This window comes from Equus caballus, chromosome 26 (genome assembly GCF_041296265.1).
Source record: "Equus caballus isolate H_3958 breed thoroughbred chromosome 26, TB-T2T, whole genome shotgun sequence".
NCBI lineage: Eukaryota > Metazoa > Chordata > Mammalia > Perissodactyla > Equidae > Equus > Equus caballus.
The window spans coordinates 18,308,535-18,333,908 of NC_091709.1; the positions used below are offsets into that span (position 1 = coordinate 18,308,535).

The window sequence follows — 25,374 nt, forward strand, 5'->3', positions numbered from 1 at the left end:
TTGTATACTTCCATACCTAAAAGTTCTAAACATCTGAGATACAATGATAATTTGCGTGAGAACATATTTTATCAGAAAAATTCTGACAGATAGGAAACAAAACAAAGGGAAAATTAGGAGACTGAAGTTGAGATTAAGGTATCCTGGTATTATTGCTTGAGAAAATCAGACATATTTATAAATAATTTGGATAAGGAAAATCCTAAAGAATTTTCTGACAGACCTCTTCCATAAGAGTATTTCATTAGCTTTTTTTTTTTCTTTTTTAGTGATCACAACAATGCTTGGCTCATGATAAGCATTTAATAAAACTTTGTCAAATGGATGATTAAATTAGGAAAAATTGAAAGCAAACAATACTTAACCACTGTTTCTCACAATAGTATTTTAATTTCCCTCCTATATATCATAGACAGTATCTAATCTTGTAAACAGCTGGAAGAAGAAAAACTAATTTGGAAAAAAGTAGAAGGAGCCATTTGAAGAGAGGTTATCACATATGTGACCCTTCAATTTATAATGATATCGACTGCGACAAGGGAAAATTCCAGTCTGCAGAAAAAGGGTGTTATTAGAGTGAACAAAGCATTAGTACATGCCTAGATTAGAAAGTACAACATGTAGACACACCTTGAAGCTACCTAGGAAAGGTTAAATCTAGAGCAAATGAAAGTAAGCAATTATTAACACAATGGATATTACCCATTGATCTCCAAATGCTCACCCTTTTGGGGCCTCCTCCACTTTATGCCTGATTTACTTCAACCACCCACTAGTTGACTTTTCTGACTTTAGATTCTGTCTTTCCCATTGTATTCAATGTATAACAATCAAATGATCCTTATCAAATCCCAAATTATACCCTTCTTATCTTCAAAAGAATCTCTACAACATTAAGCCTAAACTCAACCTGGCTTCAACAACATGACCTCACATAAATTATGTAAGCTACTTGTCCACTGTTCACAAGCACTCTGTTCTGGTCAAAAAAGTCTGTTAAGTGTTCTCAGGCCAGCCTATTCCTCTCTAGGTACCTGCACTTTTTCTTTTCACCTAGAATGCCCTTGCCTCTCATTACTGCTATCATTTGCTCTCAATTCAACAAGCTTTGAATACAGACTCCTAAGTGTGGATGCTCTTTGAGTATCATTTAATTATTACAATAAATCTGAAAGGTGGATAATATAATTCTAATTTTCCAAAACAGAAAATGAAAATGAGGCCTAGAAAGCTTAATCAATTTGCCTATAGATATACAAATAATAAGTGGCAGGGCTGGGGTTCAAACCAAGTTGATCTGGATTGGCAACTGAACTCCTGGCAATAAGTTACAGCTAATTCTTCAATCTTCTCAATGAATTTACTATACGGTGGGAAAGGCAGGCGTATAAGCACCTAACTTTAAACACAAATTACAACTAAATAAGTACTAAAATAGTTGCAATGAATAGGCTGTTATATTTTAGGAAAAGAACAATTATTTCTGAATAGAAGGAATAAGAGAGGCTGTGATGTTTGAGGTGGTCTGGAAGTGTTTCAATAGAGTGAGCAGAAGGGGAGAAATATTCAGGCTCAGGGACCAAGGTGATTAGACATGAGGTGAGACAGTTGTAGGATAGAGTATATGGAGTGATATGGAAAGAAATGAGGTCAGGATAGATGTTGAGGGTCAGAATATAGAACTTCAAAGCCATGGCAGAGATTTGTTTAGGCAGCAAAGAATTGTTGAATGGTAGATTAGAACAGATTGAGTTGGAGGCAAGGAGACCCCAGAGAGGAGTCTAAAAGATAGTAGTCAGTCATTGCGGAGACAAAACAGCAAGGATAAAGAGACATTGGTGCCTGAGAAATAAAGGAGATGAAGAAATAATTAAAAAAACAATTTTTTTTATTTGTCACAGTGTTACCCTATATGCATTAACCTCTTGAGATATCTTTGGAGTCAGAAGTGTGATCAGAACATGGAAAGAGTGAACCATTTCAGGATAGCTCCAACTCAAGATGAAATACAAAGTAAACATGGGAGCAAAATAGAATTCAATAGTGCTGAGTGTACCACTGAAATTGTAATTTCCCTATATAATGGGACCAACCATGTGGGTATACGCTACTTACAAGCATCACTCACTGGTTAATAAAGAGAGGAACTGTAACATTATGCAAAAAGCATGGACTTAACTTCTATCTTTTATTAGTTGTGACTCTTAATTACATCTCTTTAATTGGGATATAACTGACATATAACATTATATTAGTTCCAGATGTACAACAAAATGATTTGATATTTGTATATATTGTGAAACGATCACCACAACAAGTCTAGTTAGCATCCATCACCATACATAGTTACAAATTTTTTTTCTTGTGATGAGAACTTTCAAGATCTTTTCTCTTAACAACTTTCAAATGTACAATACAGTATTATTAACAGTAGTTCCCATGCAGTACATTACGTCCCCAGGACTTATTTATTTTATGACTGGAAGTTTGTACCTTTTCATCATTTTCACCCATTTCACCCACCCCCTACACCCTTCCTCTGGCAACCACCAATCTGTTCTCTGTATCCAAGAGTTCAGGGGATTTTTTCAGACTCCATGTATAAGTGAGCCCATATAGTATTTGTCTTTTTCTGTCTGACTTATTCACTCAGCAGGATGCCTTCAAGGTCCATCAATGTTGTCACAAATGGCAAGATTTCCTTCTTTTTAACAGCTGAATAATACATTTATATACTACATTCTTCTTTATCCATTCATCTATCAATGGACATTTAGGTTGCTTCCATGTCTCGGCTACTGTAAACAATGGCTATTGTAAATAATCAGTTGTAATATTTTCACTTTCATTTATGATTTTATTGGCTCCTGTTTTTTCTTGGTGAGTCTAGCTAAAGATGTGTCAATTTTGCTTATCTTTTCAAAAAACCAGCTATTAGTTTTATCTTTTCTGTTTTGTTTTTAGTCTCTATTTCACTTGTTTCTACTCTGATCTTTGTTTCCTTTGTTCTTCTAACGTTGGGCTTATTTTATTCTATTTTCTGGTTCCTTGAGGTGTACAATGAGGTTGAGAACTTTCTTGTTTCTTGATGTAAGCATTTATTTCTATGAACATCTCTCTTTTGCTGTATCCCGTAAACTTTGGTATGTTATGTTTCCATTTTCATTTTTTCTCAAGATACTTTTTGATTTCTCTTTTGATTTCTCCTTTTATGCATTAGTTGCTCAGTAGCATGTTGCTTGATCTCCACGTACTTGTTAATTTTCCATTTTTCTTCTTGCAATTGATTTCTAATTTCATACCATTGTGGTCAGAAAAGACGCTTGGTATGATTTCAGTCTTCTTAAGTTTATTAAGATTTGTTTTGGCCTAACATCTGATCTATCCTGGAGAATGTTCTATGTGTGCTTGAGAAGTATGTGTATCCTGTTGCTTTTGGATGAACACTAAGTACGTTTCTTGATTTATAGCCTTGATTTACTTAAAATTACTTTAATTTGAAAAGTGAAAAATACAATCTACCTAATAGGGTTTTTTGTTTTTTGTACTCAAATGAGAAGATACAAAACACTAATCACAGTAATACTATACCTTCTGGATGAAAATGGATCTGAAGCAGTGTGACAAACCTTTGAAGTGCTTTCAATGGAGGAAACAACGATGCCAGTGTCAATGGGTTCTGGAATGACTATCCTCCAGGCCAATTCAAAATCAGATGAGTGTTCATGGGACTTGCCTTGTATAAGTGACAATTTTGATGTGGGGTTGGGAAAAAGATGAAACAATATTCACATCAAAGTTTTTGTTTGCTTAGTTCTCTTGACCTTGCTTTGGCACTACCACATGGTAGGGAGCCAGTTATATCTCTTCAGGCCAAAATTTGACAGGAAAATATCAGGCTTTCTATACATATGAAGGTTATTTAGCTATAAAGAAGCTAAAGCAAGATGAACTTTAAGCCCTCACAGATTTTCTCACACTGTAATGTTCCAAGAGAATAATTTGTGGTGGTCCAACTAGGGAGATATAAGAAGGTGACTTTTTCTCTCCCTCATTGATTTGCATCCCATATGAACTTTAAGTAAGTCCCATCTTCCTAGGACATATCTCTCAAAATAATATGAGGGCCTTTGGGTTCCAGGGGATGAAGGCAATAAAGATATTTTGGATGAGTTTCCAGGAATGTTCCTATATTTATTGAACTTAAGCATTTGCACTTAAGTTATGAAAGTCTTGGTTTTATGGCTGCAGACAAGAAACTGAGCCATTGTGAGAAGGAAGCCTGCTGGAAGGGCATGCAAAAAAGGAGTGTGGTCTAGTAAGAACAGAAAAGCAGCAACCATATGTGTGCAGTATTGCTCTTCCTAAGCCTGCAGGTTAGCCAATGTTCTCAGTACGCCTAAGGAGCAATTATAATCAGAAAGCATAATTGCTTTTATATATCTCCTTAGAGTTTACAAAGTATAGCCTCTTAAATTGTCGTATTATATGTGATGTTCTAGAGATTTCTGTGTTTTTCTTTACAATCTCACTTGACCTCTACATCAAGGCCATGAGGCAGGAGGCCAGTGATTGTTATCTCCATTTGACAAAGACGGAAACTGAGGCTCAATTATTAGTGACTTATTTAAGGTCACTATGTGTTGGCAACAAAAGCAAAACAAGAACAAATTTCTAGATTTCTGGACTTGTAATCACTTATACAGAAAATATTTTTTGAAGAAGCAGAAAGGCAGTGCCTGACCTCAAATCTTAGACCACACAAAAATTGCTCTGAGAAGCATTTCCTTCTGGCAGCCAAACCTGAGCTGAGCTCCAGGAGGAAAAGCAGGAGGACAAACAGGCTTCTTTCTTTCCTCCTGTGAATATGCTTCATGTGCTCCTAAATGCCACCTGGAATGATTTTTCTTCATGAGAAAAAACTAAGAGGTCTTAAATACAAATTTCATCAGAAACCTAAAGCAAAAATATTGTTGTACTACTCTGATTGCTCAGATGAAATCAATACATCTTTTAACATTCAAGGAAGGAAGAGACGTCTACTTGGAAAAACTGAGGCTGTTTGGAAAAGTACAGGAAAAGCCAAAAAGAATGAACAGTAGCTATTATTGAATCCAGAAGTTATAAGCTGGAGAAGGCGGGGAGAGGGAGGAATGGAAGGCAATTGGAAGTTCCCAGAGGAAATCAAATCCTTGTTCCCTTAGCTGGCATTGGATTTTTGCCCTTGCTATATTTTACCTCCCTGGAGGGTGTCGCTGACCTAATGTCCAAGACCTTTCAACCAACGAAACAGTGGTAAAACAATTTCCGTTTCTATTCAGAAGGAAGCAATAATCACTAGGCTCCTGGCCCAGGGTGTTCACCACCAGAAAGAAGTTCCACTCCATTTCTGTACACGTGGAGGAGGGGTGAGGGAATGCGCCACACTGTGACATGCTGATACCTCACTCCTGAGAGCACTAGCCTTCAGGCCAGTCTCCCCTATTCTCTGAAAATGAGTCCATCCATCCCAATGAGAAGTGGAGCTATCAAAAACCAAATTCCAACTTTTCTTGCCCACACTTCTTTCTTATTTCTTGTAGAGAAAATGTCTAATCTCTGGAACCAGTACTATATAGCATTTCTGGAACATCCAGCAGCCACGAAGGGCACTGCTGCTACAAAGAGCTTGATGTTTATTCTGTAAGAGAGAGAGAAACACCTTCAGGCTTACCCCCAGGCAATTAAGATAAAGCTGCTGGCATAAAGAGTCAAAGGATATAGAACTTCCTGAATCAAATCTCTGCAGTTTGTAGCTATTTACAGACAAAAAAACTTGACATGCCTTAGCGGTTCCTGAGGGCATTATAACCCAATATAATAATGTTAGTAAGTTTTACCCTGAGTCATCTAGAAAAATAAATTATTTGATATAACATTTAAGGAGGTAAGAATAAGCATAAGGTAACTTACTTAAAAATCCCCCAAGTTTTCAGTCAAATCAACTGGCACACATTTGTTGAAGACACTGTAGACTAACGGAAATAAAATGGAATTTTTCTCTTGCCTCCATGTGCTGTTATTCTAGGAAGAAAGACAGGTATACATGAGTAAATTTAGTAGAATGTAAAATGTGCTACGATTAACATTTAAGCCGTCTTATGACAGTATAGAAGAGATGAGTTCTGCATAGTGACGTCTGTGACTGGTTTGTTGGGCAGTGAGATTTAGTCTGAATTGTGAGTCTATTACACCACTTCAGATGAAGGAGAAAACTTGAGTCAAGACCAATAGGAAGAACATACTGGCTAAAAATCGGGAATGGCAAAAACCACCCATGAGAGTGTAAGTAGAGGGTAGAAATATAGGTTGGGGGTCATATAATGGGGAGCTTTAAATGCTGGGCTAAGTAACTTATTATTTATTCCAAGCAATAGGACGTGAATGTTTTACAGCAGGGGAATGGCCATAACTCTAGCAGTGGTGTGCAGTATTGATTGAAGAGGAGGATCAGTTCAGGTGACCATTGCAGTATGCAGACGAGAAGTTAAGAGGGTCAGCACTAAGCTAGCAGTGGGAATGGAAAGAAAGAGGTCCATGCAGGTGATATTTTGGATATGATGCAAATTTTATAGGTACTCAGAATCCTTCATAGACCAAAGAGGTACAGGTATGTTCATTACAATACTTTTACGGTGATTTGATACACAGAACAAATTATGCTAGGAAGGAAACTTCATTCAAACGAAGACAAATAGTATAAGAACTTACCATTAAAATAAGCAATTTAAAAAACTGTATCAAATTGCCTGTGCATGTAGGTAGGTATAACAGGATGTATGTAAAGTGGAAAAAAATATGAAATTAGTTAATTACACATTATGATGCTTTGGGTAAGTTTTCAAGCTCTGAGTCTCAGCATTCACAAATTCAAGAGTATTGGGCAAAATAATTTCAAGCAGTGTAATTCAATATATCCTTTGCATATATGAAATGATTTTTTATTAAACAGAATACTCTAAATTAAAATACTTTTCTAAAAAGTGCAGAATTAAAATACATTCAATAGAATAACTGCCCCTAATGATGACGATGTTTTGCAACATGTACATTTAATATTTAAACTCTCCCGTGTCTATAGCTCAGAAGCACAAATATTTCCACGTTTCTAAAGGGATGATGAAACTGATCTAAGAGTTTTTATATTTCAACTTTACAGCCAATTTTATGGTTAGATATATTTTATGAAAAGCATTGCCCTTTGGATCAATACTGTGTTTACAGCACTAATCTAATAAATAATGAAAATAACCATTAAACAAGGCAACCATATTAAGCAATTTATAAATAACCGTTTTAAAGCTGTGCTGAGTAATTGATTATGACATAAACCATTTTTGTCTAAAAAATACTCTGTCCCCTAAAAAAGATTGCAGGTCTTATAAAACAAAAAATGTGTGTTGGTCAAAATACTTACTACACAAGAAGTTTGCAGAAATTTAAGATGCAAGTGATTAGGTTATCAAGGCTTTATTGACTTTCTCTGGTATATGACCTCTTTGAGGCTTGTGTATCATCAGGCCTTTTAGAAAAATCTAATTTAATAAAAATGAAGCAAATGATTAGAAAATTTATGTACTTTTGGAAATTTTCTGATTTTCTTTTCTTTTCTTTTTTTTGAGGAAGACTGGCCCTGAGCTAACATCTGTGCCCATCTTCTCTACTTTATATGTGGGACGCCTTCCACAGCATGGCTTGACAAGCAGTGCATAGGTCCACACCTGGGATCCAAATCGGTGAACCCCAGGCTGCTGAAGCAGGACATGTGAACTTAATCACTGGGCCACCTGGCGGTCCCTGATGCTTACATCTAAAATAAGTAACCACAAGAACTTAGGTACGAAAAAATGGTTCTGACTCATAGGAAAAGCCCAGCATCATATTTGTCTTTATAAGATTACTACATTAAATTAAATATCACAGCCAAATTTAAAAATGCATTAGGTAGAATGAATCATGGAAGACAAAAATGTCCATATATATTTTTTAATTTCTCACAAATTATTATTTTTCCCCACCCTCCTGGTTCCTTCGAGGATGCTGTTCATTTCTCCACTGGTTTCAAAATTAAAAATAATCTATTCTATACAATTGGTATACACAGTCTTCCAAACAGTCCCCAGAATGGGACAAATTCAGGCATTTTTATTGTATACATAATACTAAATATCTGGAAACATCTGAGCAACCGATCAAATATTTCTCTTTCCATTCAGGTGCATGGGATATAGTAATCCTCATTTAAAATTGTGTTTAAAATTCACTAGTATCTGTATTCTTGATTGAGTATAAGCATCGAGTTTCTAGAGAAAACTGGCGGTAGAAATATAACTTGATTCCAGGTGTTTATTTCTTCTCTCACACACTCTTAAAACCTGTGACTTTCCCCCTCTTAGATTTGGCTCTTAGAGCTACCATTGCCTTGGGCCTGGGAGGTGGAGTTGTCAAAACAGACAAGAGAACAAAGGTGGCAAATTTACTCTTTAAGCTCAAATGACCTGGGTCAGCAAGGACCAGCGTGTCTCACTCCCCTTCCCATATTATATAAAATACCTTCTATTCGGAGAAGGAAAGAAGAAGAAAAATATTCTATGGAGTTAGGGACAGACAGCCTACATCTTCTCTTCAACAGCTACCTTCACCCACAGGTTAAGTCTGAAAGGGAGGATGAAATTACGTAATATGCTTTTTAAATCTGGAGATCTGAAACTTAAAAGAATCTGTGTCCCATTTCCTAGTTGGAGACTAAGGAAGTCACAAGCTTCAGAGGAAATTCCCATATGTTTTCATGGTGTCTTAGCCACAGAATGCAATGGGTGTTGCTATGGTCTGAATGTTTGTGTCCCCCCAAAATTTGCATGTTGAAATCTAACCCCAAGATTATGGTGTTATGAGTGAAGTCTTTGGAAAGTGACTAAGTAATGAGGGCAGAGCCCTCATGAATGGGAAGTGCCCTCATAGAAGTGGCCTGCGAAAGCTCCCTAGCCCCTTCCACCATGTGAGGACACAGTGGACTTGTCAGGAATCTGCAACCGGAAAAGGACCTTCACCAGAACACAGAACACAACCAAACAGGCACCCTGATCTTGGACTTTCAGTCTCTAGAACTGGAAGAAATAAATATCTGTTGTTTATAAGCCATCCAGTTTCTGGTACCGTGTTATAGCAACCTGAACGGACTAAAACAGGTATCATGGCCTATCTAGGCACGAGAGAGTCAAAGACAATCCCCCCAAGTTTCTCTTTGTCCAGAGTGACATGGAAAGTCACTGCAAAGTTCCTAGGTGCAAGTCTCACCAGGCTCACTCTTAGCCAATTGCCAAGAAGGATTGGGACATGACTAAATACGAAATGGGACAAGTTACATCTAGAGCAAGGGCCAGCATTAGATCCATTAAACATTATTTCATGACTTAGAGGTAGATAACCCTCCCTTAACTATGACTCAGTACTATTTGCATAAACCTTTTTACTCCCCTACTCAGAGTTGAATAGTTTAACATCAACCCTGGGGAAAGTCTTGAAAAAGTTCAAGTTTTATAGCCAAGATAACTTAGATAACTCTGAAATTTTCTGAATTTCCCTGCTAGTAGCTGGATAAAGCGTTAGACAGAATGAAGCTTAAGTTAGATATTAAATACCTTCATAGGGGCTGGCCCCGTGGCCGAGTTCGAGCGCTCCGCTGCAGACAGCCCAGTGTTTCGTTGGTTCGAATCCTGGGCGCGGACATGGCACTGCTCATCAAACCACACTGAGGCAGCATCCCACATGCCACAACTAGAAGGACCCACAACAAAGAATATAATACAACTATGCACCGGGGGGCTTTGGGGAGAAAAAGGAAAAAAAAAAAACCTTCATAGAATAAATGAAAACATTTATAAATTCTCATATCTGTTATTCTTACCATGGATTTCATATCTTCCATAAAAGAAAAAATATTAAACAGTGGACATGTTCAATATTAGATAAAATTTTTATCTTTGTATCATTAGATGCACAAGATTGTGTTTGAAAAAAACAATTAGGTGTTATTAAATTTTGGGTACAAATGTTGGTTATTCTATAGAGTATTTGTAAATTTGGCTCATTGATTAACTCATTGTTAAATTGTGTGGATTTTTGAAGAAGAACTTGTTCAAATCACAGATCCAAAATTTATTGTTTTATGTATGGGTTTTACCTAGAACAGGTTACCATATTTCTCTGAACCTATGGAAAAAGGTTCATTTATCATCAACATTTACTTTAACATCAACATTTACTTTAGATGGTTGCTGTAAAACTAAATAATATGTACATAAGAGTACTTAATAACTGCTCAGTTTTTATTCCTTCTTATAACCTGGACTTTAAGGCATAGAACATGAAGAATGGTACTTTGCAGATGGTTGGTATTTGATAAACATTGTTGAATAATTGGAGCAGTGTAACTCTTCCTAGTATAGTGTAGCCGGGGTGCCTTCTTCTGTCCAGTCTCTCCAATTCTTTCAACTTCTGCTCCTCAGTAATCAACTCTTAGACTTTTGCTTAATTGATCATGCCATTGTAGACTTTTCTCTTCAAAGTTTTGTTAAATATGCTGATCAATTCCTACCCTACTGAAGACTTCTTGAAACAAAATTAAAATATTAAAGTGGTGTATCAATCCACCCAATCCATTTCATGCCATCCTCTTTGACAATCCCATCCTCTAGTCTCTCTTCTACTTTCATATGTTCTATTACCGAAGAGTCTATCTATTTATTGTGTGTACAGAAATAATAGAGCATAGTACAAAGAAAAATAAAGTAGCTTATGTCATGTAAAACATTTTAGATATATGGCAAAATTTTTTGTCTCATCTAAAATTGACAAAAAGCCAAAAGTACGTCATGTTTAACTTTGGATAACAAATAAGATTACTTCATTGCTAATGAGGCTAATAAGTAAAGTCTACTTATATAAATAATGTTCCAGAAATTGAGTTAGAAAGGAGTTATGGCATAATGAGGGTGTGGTGCTGTTTTCTGTCTCAAAATCGTTCCAAAGCTAAAGTTCTGTGCAAAACCAAAGGCAAGACTCAACAAATAATTAACAAAAGCGTTATTCATTGATTTAAGACAACAAATACGATTACTCATGTGATTCTACTGTACCTTTACAGTCTCAGAGCATAATGCAATGGCACCTGCTTGAACTGTGACCTCAGTGCCAGCAAGGCCCCTTCAGCCCTTCGTTTCTGTCAGGAGTTTCAACATGCAGTGCCTCACCACTTATTTGAGAACAGAGAGCAAACACTTTTAACACACTTATCCTTTTTTCACATGAATTAAGAACAAGTCACAGCACTTCTCCAGAACATGAAGTACTTATAAAAATAACCAGCTGCACAAGCAGAGCTTCTGTTTTCTGAAAATAGATATATTTGTAAGTTGCATAGTTATAATGCAATTATGGAAAGGAATGACAAAATAGAAATGATAATAAACTTCATTATTTATAATGCCCAAGAAAATCTTCGTTGTGTAGCTTAAATTTTGTCTTTTCCAGGGGATAAAACAAATAAAAATCTTTGGACAATCTATGAATATCACAGAGGTTTTGTTTTTTGAATGCTTATTATCCTTCAAACATGAAAACTCCCTCTTTCAGATCCTTTCAATATGTTTTTCTCTAATAAACCACAAGAACCCTTTATTATCCTCTAGTCTTCAAAAAGTACCTCAGGAGAGTGTTTTGGAGGAAATTGGGTACACAATCATAAAAACAATCCTATCAGAACACGAATATTTTAAAAAAACATTCTCATGTAGTTCTCTCTGAAAGCACTTCCCATCTGGCATGTTTGAGGGCTGTTAGGGATGATTGCCTTTGCTGTTTGCTATCTATGGATTTAGACTTTAAACCATTTTGCAATCCACCCAAAATTCCATGTAGTGCTATGTGTGTATTGTTGGGTGTTGGGGGAAGCGAGGGTGGGTTGTAAGGGAGAGATGCCCTAGTGAGCATGTGTTGTGGGTATTTTGTCTTTTTATGATTCACTCTCATAGGAGTTCTGTCTGAATGGATTAGGGAGCTGTCAGTTCCACCCTTCTTGGACAGCCCTGCAAGCCGCCCATTTAGCTGCTCAGGATACAGTCTTCCAAAGCTTCTAAAAGGACTTCAGGAACATTTTGCTGTTGTTTATTAATTTTCCTACTAAGGAAAATTAAAGTCAAATGGGATGATCCTGTCCTGATTCAATGGCAGTTCTTAGGATAAAGTAGGCTCTGTTAGCATCAAATTTTGGATAGTAAGATCTCCATGCTCTTTTTGACAATAACTAATTAAAGACAGGCTGGTGTTCTCCTTGCTGACCACATCTATTGCCCACTATGGTGAGGAATTAAATTTCCACTCTGTGTTTTCAGTATTAAAAGGATACTCTAGCTTTAGGGTCTGCTAAGTAAGTGAAATCCTGCTCACGACACACACCCTTGAAAGCCACAGAGTAGACTTAACCCTTTATCCAGGATGAAACAGTCTTTTAAGAATTTCCTAATGATTTTCTTGGATTTTTAGAAGAGAAAATCAGACAGGAGGAAAGGAGAAATTATACTGGTTCGGGGAGAGAATGGCAAATAAGAAAGCTTAAAGATATGTGAAGCTGCATATGGTTATTGTTCTAAACTTGGCAGAACAGTTTATAGGTGTTAAGGGGAATATCAGAACTCATTACGTCTGACACAGACAGGAGCGACTCAGTTTTTCTTTGAAATTTTATGTGTTTTTGTGTGTTTAATTTTGTGAAAAACTTAGTTCCCTTAATACTAGGAAAAGGTGACACATTTCAATATGTTGATCATCAGCAACTCAAGGAGTGCGTATTTTGTGTTATCAACATCACATCCACAGAGCCTACCATGATGCTTTATGAATAGTGACGATTTATTAAATGTTTGGACATTTAAACATAAAAGGCTACATGTGTCCATTTTTTAAAGACTTAAAATGGTAATTCTAATTTTTAAAATTGTATTTGACACTTGTATTTTCCAGAATCCATGATGGCACTTGAGATACATGTTTTTCTTATGACCTCCAAATTCAATCTCCTACGAACTAGAGTGAGTATATTTCCTGTAGATGTTCCTTGTTAATATATAAATATTTAACTATATATTTTTTTACTTCAGTGCTCTCAACGTTGGCAGAGAGCAAATCTGCTAAATTTCAAAGTATGGTGCTAGGGACATATTTATTCTAGAAGCTAGAAGCTGAGCCTAGGAATATAACAGCCTAGAGGCATTTTCTATCTTTGGTATGCATATATTTGGACACCTCACCAACCTCACCGGCCTTATCTACTGCACATATCCACACAAATTCCAGCTTGAGGACATTGCACTTAAATACATATAGAGTATCTGAGGAAAATATTATCAAACCCTGGGGTTTGAATTCCTACAACTTACTGATAGTGTCTGTAGTTTGGCTCTCAGCGGAAGCATTTTCTAGCTTCCAGGTACATTGGTTGTTGGTTGAGAGCCTTGTTTCTCTACTGGGGGTTTGAACATAAGCCAAAAAGCTGGAAGTCTTATCTCTGCAAGTTCTCTTCTTTTAGAAATGTTTCTTTTATGTAACAGTTATTTGCTGATCTAGGAGATGTTAGATGCCAATGGATATAGAAGCCAAGAGTAAGGGCAAACAACTTGCTGTAAATGAAGATATCCCCACTAAAATAGAAATGGACTTGAAGACAGCTTGAAAACCGTACATTAGAACAGATAAGTACCTCAAGGAATACTGGTTTAATCTCTGGCCTCACCCCAAGTACCAGACTAGCGGAGAGTGTCTAAGTTCTGCTCAACATATTCATTTGGCTCTCCCAAAGGACCTTCAAAATCAGCATGGCCAACGCTGTACTTAGCACCTTCCCCTCCAATTTTTTCTCCTCCTGCATTTTCATTTCAGTTGATGATATATTATCTATTGCTATGTCATAAATTATCCCCATAATCAGTGGCTGAAAGTAACAATAAACATTTGTTTCTCTCAACTTCTTGGATTCAGAAATATGGAAACAGCTTGGCTGAGGGATTCTGGCTCAGGGTCTCTCATTAGATTGTAGTCAAGATGTTGATCAGGATTACAGTCACCTGAAGGCTTCAATGATGGTGTTGGATCTGGTTCCAAGGTGGCTCACTCACATTGCTGGCAAACTGGTGGTGGCTGTTTGGGAGAGGCCTCAGTTCCCCTTCGCATAGAATTGTCCTCGGGCTGCTTGAGTATTCTTATGACACAGTGGCTGGCTTCTTCCAGAGCAAAAGGAGAGTCAGGAGGAAGCTATGTTCTTTATGACCTTGCCTGGGAAGCCACATACCATAACTTCCGTCACATTCTATTCATTAGAAAAGAGTCCCTAGGTCTGGCATACGTTCGGGAGAAGGGTAATTAGGCTGTATGTTTTGAAAGGAGTAGCATCAAAACTTTGCAGACATATTTCAAAATCAGGACAGATGAGTTTCAGCCAATCTTGCTAATTTTACTTACTAAAGAGCTTCTATAGATCCCCTTCTATTTGTACCTTCTCTTTGTCCTACATCAGGTCCTCAAGATATCTCACTTCTTGACTGATCTCTCATCTGCTATCTTCCATTTCTTAAACATTTCCATAATGCAGCCAGAGCAATCTTGCTGAAATCTGATCATGTCACTCTGCTCCTTAAAACTCATAATTTTTTCTCCATGATAGACTAAAAGACAAGCAGCTTAACCTAACATAGACAATTCTTCATGTCTCCTACCTATGATTCTAGACTCAAAACTCTTCCTTTCTTTGCTTTGTTTTTATTTATTTATTTTGAGGAAGATTAGCCCTGAGCTAACGTCTGCTGCCAATCCTCCTCTTTTTGCTGAGCTAACATCCATGCCCATCTTCCACTACTTTATGTGTGGGACACCTGCCAAAGCATGGCTTGCCAAGCGGTTCCATGTCCACACCCAGGATCTGAACCAGTGAACCCTGGGCAGCCGAAGCAGAATGTGCGAACTTAACTGCTGCGCCACCAGGCCAGCCCCATGCTTCAAGTTTTATATTTTATTATATTTAACTTTTGTGATTCCTTGAATATGTAGTGGTACTTTGGATACCATTCTCTCTATACCAGAGGTCAGAGAGCTTTCTGTGAAACCCAGATAGTAACCATCTTTGGCTTAGTGGGCCATACAGTATATTGTGAGTACTAAATTCTGTGGTAATAATGGGGCATAACTATGTTTAAATGAAACTTTATTTACAAAATTAGGTAGTAGCCCAGATGTGGCCCATAGGCCCTAGTTTGCTGAACTCCACACTATACTATTCTCTTGAATAACATGCCCACCTTTCTTTGTCTAGATAACATTTATGATTGATCCTATAAGAGTCACTTCAGGTATTGTCTCCTCTCTGAATTCTTCCAAATGTTTCTAGGTTAGAATCGGGCCTTTGTTCTGTGATTCCATGGCAGCCTATGGGTACTATTATGACTTTATCACACGAACCTGAAATTTCCAACTTTCTGAAAACTTTCCTCATTAAACTGGCAGGTCTCTTTCAGTTTTGAACTCCAATTGCCAAGCATAGTTCTTGGCTAGTGTGTTGCACTGAATTGAACCAATTAAGGACTAATGCACAGAAGACTCCTAGGAAAATATGGTAATAGAAAGGGATTATGTGATAGAACAACTCTTGTATTTTATTTTTTATCTAATATGATCTTCTGTTTTTATTTTTTGTCAAATATGGGCTGTTGATATTCCATTTTGTTTTATACAAACAAAATCAATGAGGTCTGAGGACAGATCCAGAGTTGAATGTATGAAATATTTCTTACTTCTGAGTTTCCATTATAAAGGGACATCCCTTCAGGGATGTCTCAACAGGGTCTGCTCATTAACATTGCATATAGAATTGGTATATGTGTATCTGCACACACGCTCGTACCCAAATGGAGATTTTCATTCAGTAGGCCTGCAATTGTGCAGAGGATTCTGATTCCAGAGGAAGCACAGATAATTGTGTCATACAGTAAGTTTTGAGGATCGCTGAGCTGTGGTTCATATCTAGCTGTATAAATCTGATATGGCAAAACTTAAAATCATATTTCAGATATGAGGAGGGAATTAAAAATAAGGATGCATAGGAAGAACTAGAATACCCAAGAGTGACTTTGGGGTACATTATGCTAAATGATTGTATATCCTTAAGCAACTTGCTTGAGTGAACTCACCCTGTATTTTCTCATCTTTAAAATGAGATGGTTGGATGATATAACTCTTCCTACCTTTACTGTATTAGTTCTTAACTGGTGTGCTTTTACAGGTATGTTGCTAAATTTTTTATCAGTATGTGTTTTCCAGTTATCTAGTGTTGCATAATTAACTACCCCAAAACTTAGTGGCTTAAAACAATGACAATGTATCCTTTGCTCACTAATGTGCCCTTTGGTCAGGGGGACAGCTTTGCTCTGCTCCACCATGTATCCACTGGGAGAGCTCAAAGACTGGAGTCAGTGATCATCAGAAGGCTCACTCACTGCTCTAATAGTTCATGTTTTCAGTTAACTGGGTCAATTCAAGCAGCTTAGGCTGTGGCCAGACACTTACACGTGGTCTTTTCATGTGGCTGCTTGACTTCCTCACAGCATGGCTGCTGAGTTCCAAGGTCAAGCATTCCAAAAGAGAAGGAGCCAGGTGGAAGCTCTTTTGCCATTTGTGACCTAGTTTCAGATGATATGCAGCATCATTTCCACTGTGTTCTATTCATCAAAACAGCCTAAAAGAACTTCCCAATTTCAAGGATATATGCTCAACCTCTTGATAAAGGAGTGACAAGTTTCTGGAAGACTACACAGGACGTTTTAAAATACAACCGACTACAGTATAAAGTCATTTTTACTATAGTTGAGCGTAATGTTACAGTCAGATTTCAGAGAGAGTACGGAGAGCTCAGTGGGTTTTTTACAAAGCAGTTAGGACACAATTTGCTCAAATTCAGAAGTAAGCATAGTGTAACTCTAGTAAATCACAAAGAAAAACCTTATGTTTGATATAATAGGTAAGAGTTTGCCCTTTGACTATATAAAAGAACATGGCTAGGGCCATAATAGTCGTACTCCAAGAGTGATATCAGTGACATATTGCAGAAGAAAGTGGAAGAGTTCTTGGCAGAGACTCCTAGCCCCAGTTCCAATATCCATTTTCTAATCTGGGATTAGAGGATCCCAGACTTTTAGTGGCACTTATGACTGAGTGGAATAAAGACTCTATTTACAAGCCTTCCTTAGAGCTAGGTGAGGCGATATGAGAATGTGCTGGTTAAAAGTGCCATGTGCGAGATCTGGGAAGTGTTTATAAAGGGAGAGGGACACACCTCTCTTGTGCCGTCTACATCTTTCTGATGACTGGAATGTTACACCTACCTCCTGAACAGTCATGTTGGAACACGAAGCAAAACACTATGGGTGGATCTCTGATAATTGTCAAGTCACTGTTCCAACAACAGACTATGCTCTTTCCCCCAGACTTTGTTTACAAGAGTAAAATATAAGATTGTATCTTAGTAAGTCACTATTTCAGATTCGTTCTCATTCAATTGAACCTAATCTTATGTGTAATGATGACTCCATTATAATTATTGCCGATTTTTTGGTATAATCTTACATACCATTGACATTGCTAGTATTTGTTAAATCTCTCAGAGGCTTAAAATCTATGCTATCTAATCACGTGTCTCCTTCTACTCCATTCCAGGTCTTTGGTCGACACATACTCCAAAACTGAACATAGTTTATAGGTTTTTGTTAGATTGCTTAGTTGTTCACACGTAATTTCAGTTTTCCCATGTGTAAAACAGTCTATTTTATAATATTTTGGGGAAAATCACATGAGATAATGTGAAAAACACCTTGCACAATTGCCCTGAAATAAGAAATAACTTATGTGTGTGCATGTGTGTGCGTGTGTAGTGGTGGTGGTAGTTGTGGTGATTTATAGCTATTAGTCAGTAATAATTTGTTTCTGAGTTGATCACGTGGAGATTGTAAACCTTGGAGAACCACACAGTCTCATACAAGGAGAAATGATGTCTTTGGTCATGAGCGTATGTCTGTTTCCTTTATCACTTTTCACCTTTTTGCAGGTAAGAGTATGCTCTCGCTGGGGGAACAGGCACCTATCTCTGGGTGACTCATGCCATGGCGCTGAGCATCTCTTGCTTATGGCCACAGTGATTGGTCCAGAAATAGGCACATGCACATGAATATAGTGGTCCAATCAAAACAGTAACCTGGGACTTGCAGGGGAGGGGAGGCATGGAGAAAATCACTGTTATCATGTGCAAATAATAAGCTTTCAGAAGCCACAATCTACCTCATGTAGGAAAAGCTCATCAGCAGCAAGTGAGAATAGAACTACGTGTAGAGAAAAATCAAAGGTGTGAGAATGTGAGAGACATTCTTGCTATTTATCAGGTCAATGATTCCAGATAATTTTTTATATTAGTTTCACTCCTGACTTTCCCAAATACATAAGCCAAAAATATTTTCTTATTTTGCTTAAACTGCTTGTATTGAGTTTCTGACTTTTGAAATTGAATGAGTCCTGGCTATGTCAATGAGGAATTAGTCCAGATTAACAGATTTATTGGGAAATGTTGGGTGAAACTCATATTTGAAGAGCAAAATGGGTTGAAATATTGTGCTCATATTGTGTGTGCATGTGTATGGGGGTGCGTGTGTGTGAGGGTAGATCATACAAACAGCATGAGCACACCTAGTAAAAACAATGTTATCGTTTCCAATTTTAATCTTTAGATTTTACATATTTCCTAATATCTGCTTATTTGCCCAGCTGAAATCTCAACATGTAAGCTGTGCGTTTTAATTACAACCTATTTCTCCAAAAGCCTGATTCGTTATAAACAGCAGTCCGCGAGGCTATTAAGTGCTAGTTATGTACCCTGTGGATTCGAGAAGCTGCACATATTTTTCTGCAAGCCTCATGCAACAAGCATGTAGCTGAGCTTTGAAGATCAAAGTGAGTCTTATCTTTTGATTTTAATCCTTTATATTTTTCCATAAAGCATAATTTTAAGAATTAAGAAACTATTTTAATTTTGAAACTGTAAAATACTTTTAAAGTTGTTTCATATGAATCAAAGTCAGCCCTTTTCTTACTGAGTTGGATATTAATGAAGGAGGACAGACATGGCTTTTGCAAAAACAGTCTGTTTTAGATAAGAAGAGAGCCAATATTAACTTCAAAGACTTTGTATAAGAATTGCATGAATAAACCTCCAAGTGTCAGAATATTTGTCAATATTTTTTAGTGTAGCTAAGCATTCTTTGAAGGGGAAAGAATCTTGCATGCATATGCTACTGTTCTTTCAGAGACCCTCACACGCGTGTGTGTATGTATATCCATCCATACATATACTGTACGTATGTGTGTGTGTATGCCTACGTATTTATATATATGTGAAACATATACTGGTTTCCCTTAATACATTTAATTATAGTTCTGTAAAACAAGTGAAAATATTTCCTATGTTCCTAAAATAAGTAAATCATCACCTTAACCTAAACCTAGATTGACCACTGATATGTGATACTCCTAAAATGATCAGTCTAGGCTAGAGAGTTAACCGATCTCGATACAGCCTAGTCAGATCAGCCATGTAAAACCTAAATCTCCATAGATTGTTATCACGTAACCATTTTGCTCACTTGTCCCACGTGAGGCTCGACTGTGAAATCTCATGATTCTCATTCATTTTCTCTTCTTCCCTTCCTCTTCTTTTCTGGTTCTCTTCTCCCTTCCCTACCTCCCTGTCTGTTCTCTTAAATTCTGGCTCACCACTCTTTTCCTTTTCTGTAGATACTGAATGTACTACTAATCATTTGAGTGAGTTCTTAACTTTTCGTGAAGGCTGTAGCTGATTATGGTGCAGAACTCTCTGCAGGAAAGCTTTGCTGCTGCTCCCAGAGTTGATTTCCCATTTTCCTTCTCTCCACATTCCCATTCCCAGGGACTTCGCTTTCAACTCTGTTCCACAACAGATGCTTATTTGGACCCCCTGGAGAGATCAAGAGCCAGGAGTAGAAATAATAGCTCCTCCTTACAAAAACACAAGGTAAACTGTAATAAAGTGTAGGGGGCTATTTAGCAAAATCCTGAATTGATTCTATGCTTTAATGGCTATGTGAAAAGCAAATGGTTTCTGTCTTGATTAAGGCTATAAATGTATGGAAGTGTATACAAGCCAGGGTTCCTGGTTTGAAATGCAGAACATATGTCATTGCAACATGTGTTTGATATAAATAGAAGTACCAAAAAGTGCATTTTAGGAAGTTCTTAATTGTTTTTCCCTCACTGTGATCATTAAGAGTTTAATTTTTAGTAAGAAATGTGGGTAAGCAGGTGGAACTTCAATGTAGCTCATTTGAAAGGGAATCCAATTGCTGTGCTAAATTCAAACATCATTAAAATGGAAACGTGTCACTATGCAGTACAAAGCCAACCACCACCTCACAGTTAAAGAAATCAGCGTTTGGTATCTACTGTATTTTGAGCATTCCAAGCTTCTGGAAGCTATGAAAATAGAGCATTTTGAGATTCTGTAATAGGGGATGTGTCATCTCTGCTTGAAAAACATTGAAAATAGTAGTATTGATTTAGAAGGTCAGTGGATTTTCTATCATTTCTTTTTTACAAGAAAAATATAAATATTGTTATTCCTTAGATTTTTAAAAGTTGGTGTAAGTATTTTGAGGAGATACTTCTCAGAACATAAATGAGAAGTTTTGTGGGAGACATTGAAATTCTCATTTCAAATGGCAAATCTCTACTTTTGGAGTCCTAAGCTTTCAGAAGGGATCAGGAGCTAAATTAGCAAAAGAAAAAATACAGGTTTGACATATGGAATTTCGGAGAGATAAGTAGAAGGTAAAGAGAGGAATACAGAGGTAAAACTAGAATAAAGCAAACCCAGAAGCAAAATATGAAGATGAAACTTCAAGTAATTTGAGATAAAAGCAAAATCTAGGTAATATTGCCAACCGATTTCATACGATCGCTAGTCCCCTGAAATATTCATTAAAACTATCTTATGGTAAAATATATTGAGAATCACTGTAATTTTGTCCATTTATTGAAGATTGACAGTGTAAAAGAGCATATTACAGATTTGGGGAATTTTAGGAAAGTTTAACTCAATGTTCCTAGTGATCTTTGAATGTTATCGAGAAATTCACTCAAATTCACTTAAAGGAAAAAGAGGCCTTTGGAACAAGACTACCAGTATTGTAATAGGATAGGAAGTATGCTCAGGCCTCACAGAGATTCATGTGTGGGGATTTTAGTACCCGACTTGCAGCTTTTGGAGTGCAACCTGATGAGCTCAGTTTGGAAGAGGCATCCATTTCTTCTTCAGTCAGCTACAGCTGAATTCACACTCCCCGATGCTGCATCTTCATAAAAAAGAAATCTCAAAGATAGGGTAAGTCCCTCATATTTTCATTACGTTCCTACTACTATGCTCCAATATCTCTCATCTTAAAAAAAATTCCTTTACTTCACATCACCTCTGATTACTGCATTTCTTTTTGCAACCTTCAAAATAAAACTCCTTAAATGAGATTTTTACCCTTATTGCCCCACTTTATAACCAACAATTTATTTTTCACATCCTTCAAAACTGGCTCCCCTCCCTAAAACTCCACAGAAGCATGTAGGTAAGCAATGGTCTTCATGTCTTATCTTCATCATAATCAATCTCTCAGCAGCGTTTGCTACCACTGATCATTCCCTCCCTGCTATTTGCTTTTATGCCGCTGTGGTCTCCTCTTTCTGTCCAGCTCACTTCATGCCTACCTCTTCTTTGATGGCTCTTTATTTTGTATTCTATCTTTAAATGCTGAAAGGCCAATGTCATTTCTCTTTAAACTCTTCCTCTGTGATCTCATTCATTCACATTACCTTAAATCTTTATATTTGTTGATGACTCTCAAACCTCTCTGTCACTCTTACCTCTCTTTAGAGCTATAGATGTCGTGTTACTTGACATCTCCAATAAATATCTATTTGACATTTTCCATTTAGGATGTTCACCATGGAGCTCTTGGTTTTACTGCCTTATCCTGGTGTCAGCAAACAGTAGTGGCATCCACACAGTAGCTGAAGCCGAACACCTAGAAGTCATCCTGGATTCCCCATCTCCCACACCCAGAGTTCATTAACATCTATTTCCAAAGAAGTATCAAAACTATGGACTTCTCTCTACCCATTCAGGAGAATGCATGATTGATTTATTGATCTCACCCTCTTTAGTCTGAGAGTAATCATGCTGCTTTTCTCTTTTGATTCTAGTTGAATCGTTTTAAAGAGCAGTTGGTTTCTTTGCTGCTCTGACTTATTCAAGTCTAACAATAACAACCAACACATTTAGATACTGTTATCCTTAGCTACCAAATCCTGCAGCATACAGTTCGTTCGTCTATTAGACTGTTGATAAGAGGTTAACTACTCTTTTGCTGTTTTGCTAGTTTACGTAAACTACCAACTTCTCCTTCTGGGGAAAGTGCTTATTTTTAGGGTTCCAACAAATACCTGGGACTCAAGTATACCTAAAATGCAGTAGCACCCTTCCCCATTGTCTGTGAAGGGAGTCGTCTCTTCCACTTCCCACCCATACTCCACCAGCTCTTCGCGTTCTGCTCCTTTTTCTCTGATCTGTGGTGTTTTCTTTCTACTCCTCTTTTTACACTTAGGGAAACTTTTGATCTTTAATTTTGCTCCCTTTTGCTTATGTAAAATTACTTTTATAGTGTAAAGTATAAGCCCCAGGGCCACTACATTTCTACTCAGAGGTCTTGACCATAGAGACAGATTCCCTAAAATTAGTATTCGTAAATTTATGAGCAAAAGAACAACTCACAACAATCCATTAAGAAAGTTATCTCAGTTTAAAGCTGTCAGCGCTTAAATAAAAACTATTTGCATGTGCCCATAGACTTGAGAACACGTACATTGTTCTCAGTGTACACTCTGAAGTACAGCAAGTGGGAGCAGAGGGAGAAGAGAAAGGGAAAGGAAGAGTGTTTGAGCCAGCAGACTACGCGAGTAGGGAGACAGTCTCTTAACCATAGGTGGTGTGTGAGTTCCAACCTCACATGGGCTCTTTGTGGCCTTTTACAAGAAGGTTTTTTTTATAAGCAGAGTAGAATTAAGTGGGCATATATGATGTTAGCCAGAGAAACAAATGACTTTTAAAAATCACTTGAATATACCAAGTAAAAACTGTGGCTCAGAAGTTGTGTTTACTTTCAAGAATAATAATTGAAAAGACAAGTCAAGCAAGACGGAGGAAAGGTTTACTATCTACTGCAGACCATATGTCACATGGCTGAACTCTATGGAGCTAAAAACATTATGTGCTCAGTGGAAATTTACAGTTTACATCTCATTGCTTCAAAAAAAACCCGTAAAATCCCATGGGAAAATACTTGAGTTCAGAGTAGGTAGTGACAACTTTTCAACTAAAACCTTGAGATGTCTTTAGACTCATCTGAACGTGTAAGGACTTTCAGAAAAGGAATAATCATTGATTGGAATGCTGAAAAACTTCAGAGGATTCATAAGATAGCTCAGTGTTCTGCAGCAGAGTTTTCCACTAAATCTTTCTGATGACCTTAATGGTATTTATCACTAATCTCAGAATCAATGGCTGTTTCATAAATATGATTAACTAATGAAGGACCAGCATGATTGTATATCAGTTCTTTTAGATAGGTTTTTATCCATCTGACAAATTGGTCTTGAGACTGGTCCAGAAAAATACTACGGTTACCCAGTAATAATCACATTTTTGCCAGGCCTGACATTCAACAACGTCTTCAAAACCATTACAGCTGTATATTGATTTTATTTTTAGGTGGCCTCTTAGAATATCTGCTAAGTTCTCACTGGAATGAATATCACCTTTATTTCCTGAAGAAGAAGAGGAAACAATAAAAACTTAGATTTTAAATTTGCATCTTTGCCTAAGAAAACTGTTACAAACCCCCAGCTTTATGCAATTGAGGCCAATATAAAAAATTCATCAGTACTAGAATTGAGATTTTTCTCATGGTTGCAAAAGTTTTTGGAAGGCTATATCAGCATATAAAAGTGAGATGGATAGGTGAGATAAGCATACATATTATTTTTAAAAGATAAGGAAATCACTTGCTTCAATTTTTGAGATTTTTTTCGATGTAACATGTTCAAAATGTTTCCAGGGCTCTCTCTACTTCTATTCATCATTGACTAAACTGAAACAATTGCAGCAATACAGAGAGTTTTCTGGTGGGAATTAAGATATTGTGTAGGGTCGAGGAGGGCAGTTTCTTAACCTGGTAACTCACGCCATTTTTCATTTCTACACAAGTTGGTCCTCATGGGATATAGGTATCGCATTTGGGGGTTTGAAAATCTCTTTTAAGCAACATATCATTATTTTCATATTTATTCAAGAGTAGGGAGAACCACACAATGTCTTTACCCTTTGCAGGAAGACTCTAGAGCTCTAAGACAAGTCAACCTCATTCATCTATCTCTGTGATTGTTACCGAACCTGAAGTGAGTTTGCTTACTTACCCATTGCGCAGCAAGCCAATCTCTGACACCGTGTGTGGTGGAAGAAAGTAGGACTTTTATTTTTCGCACAGCGCTGAGCAAGGAGAGAGGGCAGCTAACGCTCAAATGCCAAACTCCCCAAAAAGCTAAAAGGAAGGGGTTTTATTTGCAGTTTTAGGTAGGGGAGGGGGAGCATATGGCCTTGCTGGTCGGAGCTTTCCCAGCAGCCTGTCTTTGGCCTTGAGACACTTGCAGAGAGGAGGGAGCTCATGACCTTGCTGGTCAGCACTTTGCCACCAGCTCGTATCTCTTTGTGGGGAGGAGACGGTCCAGGTGCTTGTCCTTGATGGTGTCTGTCTCCATGGAGGATAGTGGATTCTGGAGCCAGGAAGCCAGAGAGTAAGCAGGGAATGAGCGTTTTAGTTTTAACCCCATATATGCTGGGTTTAATGTGGGGAAACTGATACCAGGGTTGGCATCATGATCTTTACTTACAGGGTAAGTATGAGTAAATTTTATCTCAGGTAATTTGTGATCCCTGAAAAAAGGAAGCAGAGAGCACGAGGATCACTTCAGTTAAAATACGTCATGTTTGCATACTGTAATGTTTTTACAAGATTACTAGATTTTTTAATCAACATTACATTGTGGGAATGACCTTGTGGATATGTAGTCTATAAAATGGATGGTACAACGCACTAATCCATAAAGCTACAC

At 37.3% G+C, this 25,374-nt stretch overlaps 1 long non-coding RNA gene across 1 annotated transcript; it reads right to left on the reverse strand.

Annotated features, from left to right (window-relative positions):
- Nucleotides 1-2,169: 2,169 nt before the first annotated feature.
- LOC111770785 (uncharacterized) lies at nucleotides 2,170-24,891 on the reverse strand. Its single transcript, XR_002804192.2, has 4 exons — nucleotides 24,679-24,891; nucleotides 9,681-9,816; nucleotides 5,953-6,063; nucleotides 2,170-5,680 (listed from the first exon to the last, which is right to left on the reverse strand). It is a non-coding gene; the product is annotated as an uncharacterized lncRNA (long non-coding RNA).
- Nucleotides 24,892-25,374: the final 483 nt, after the last annotated feature.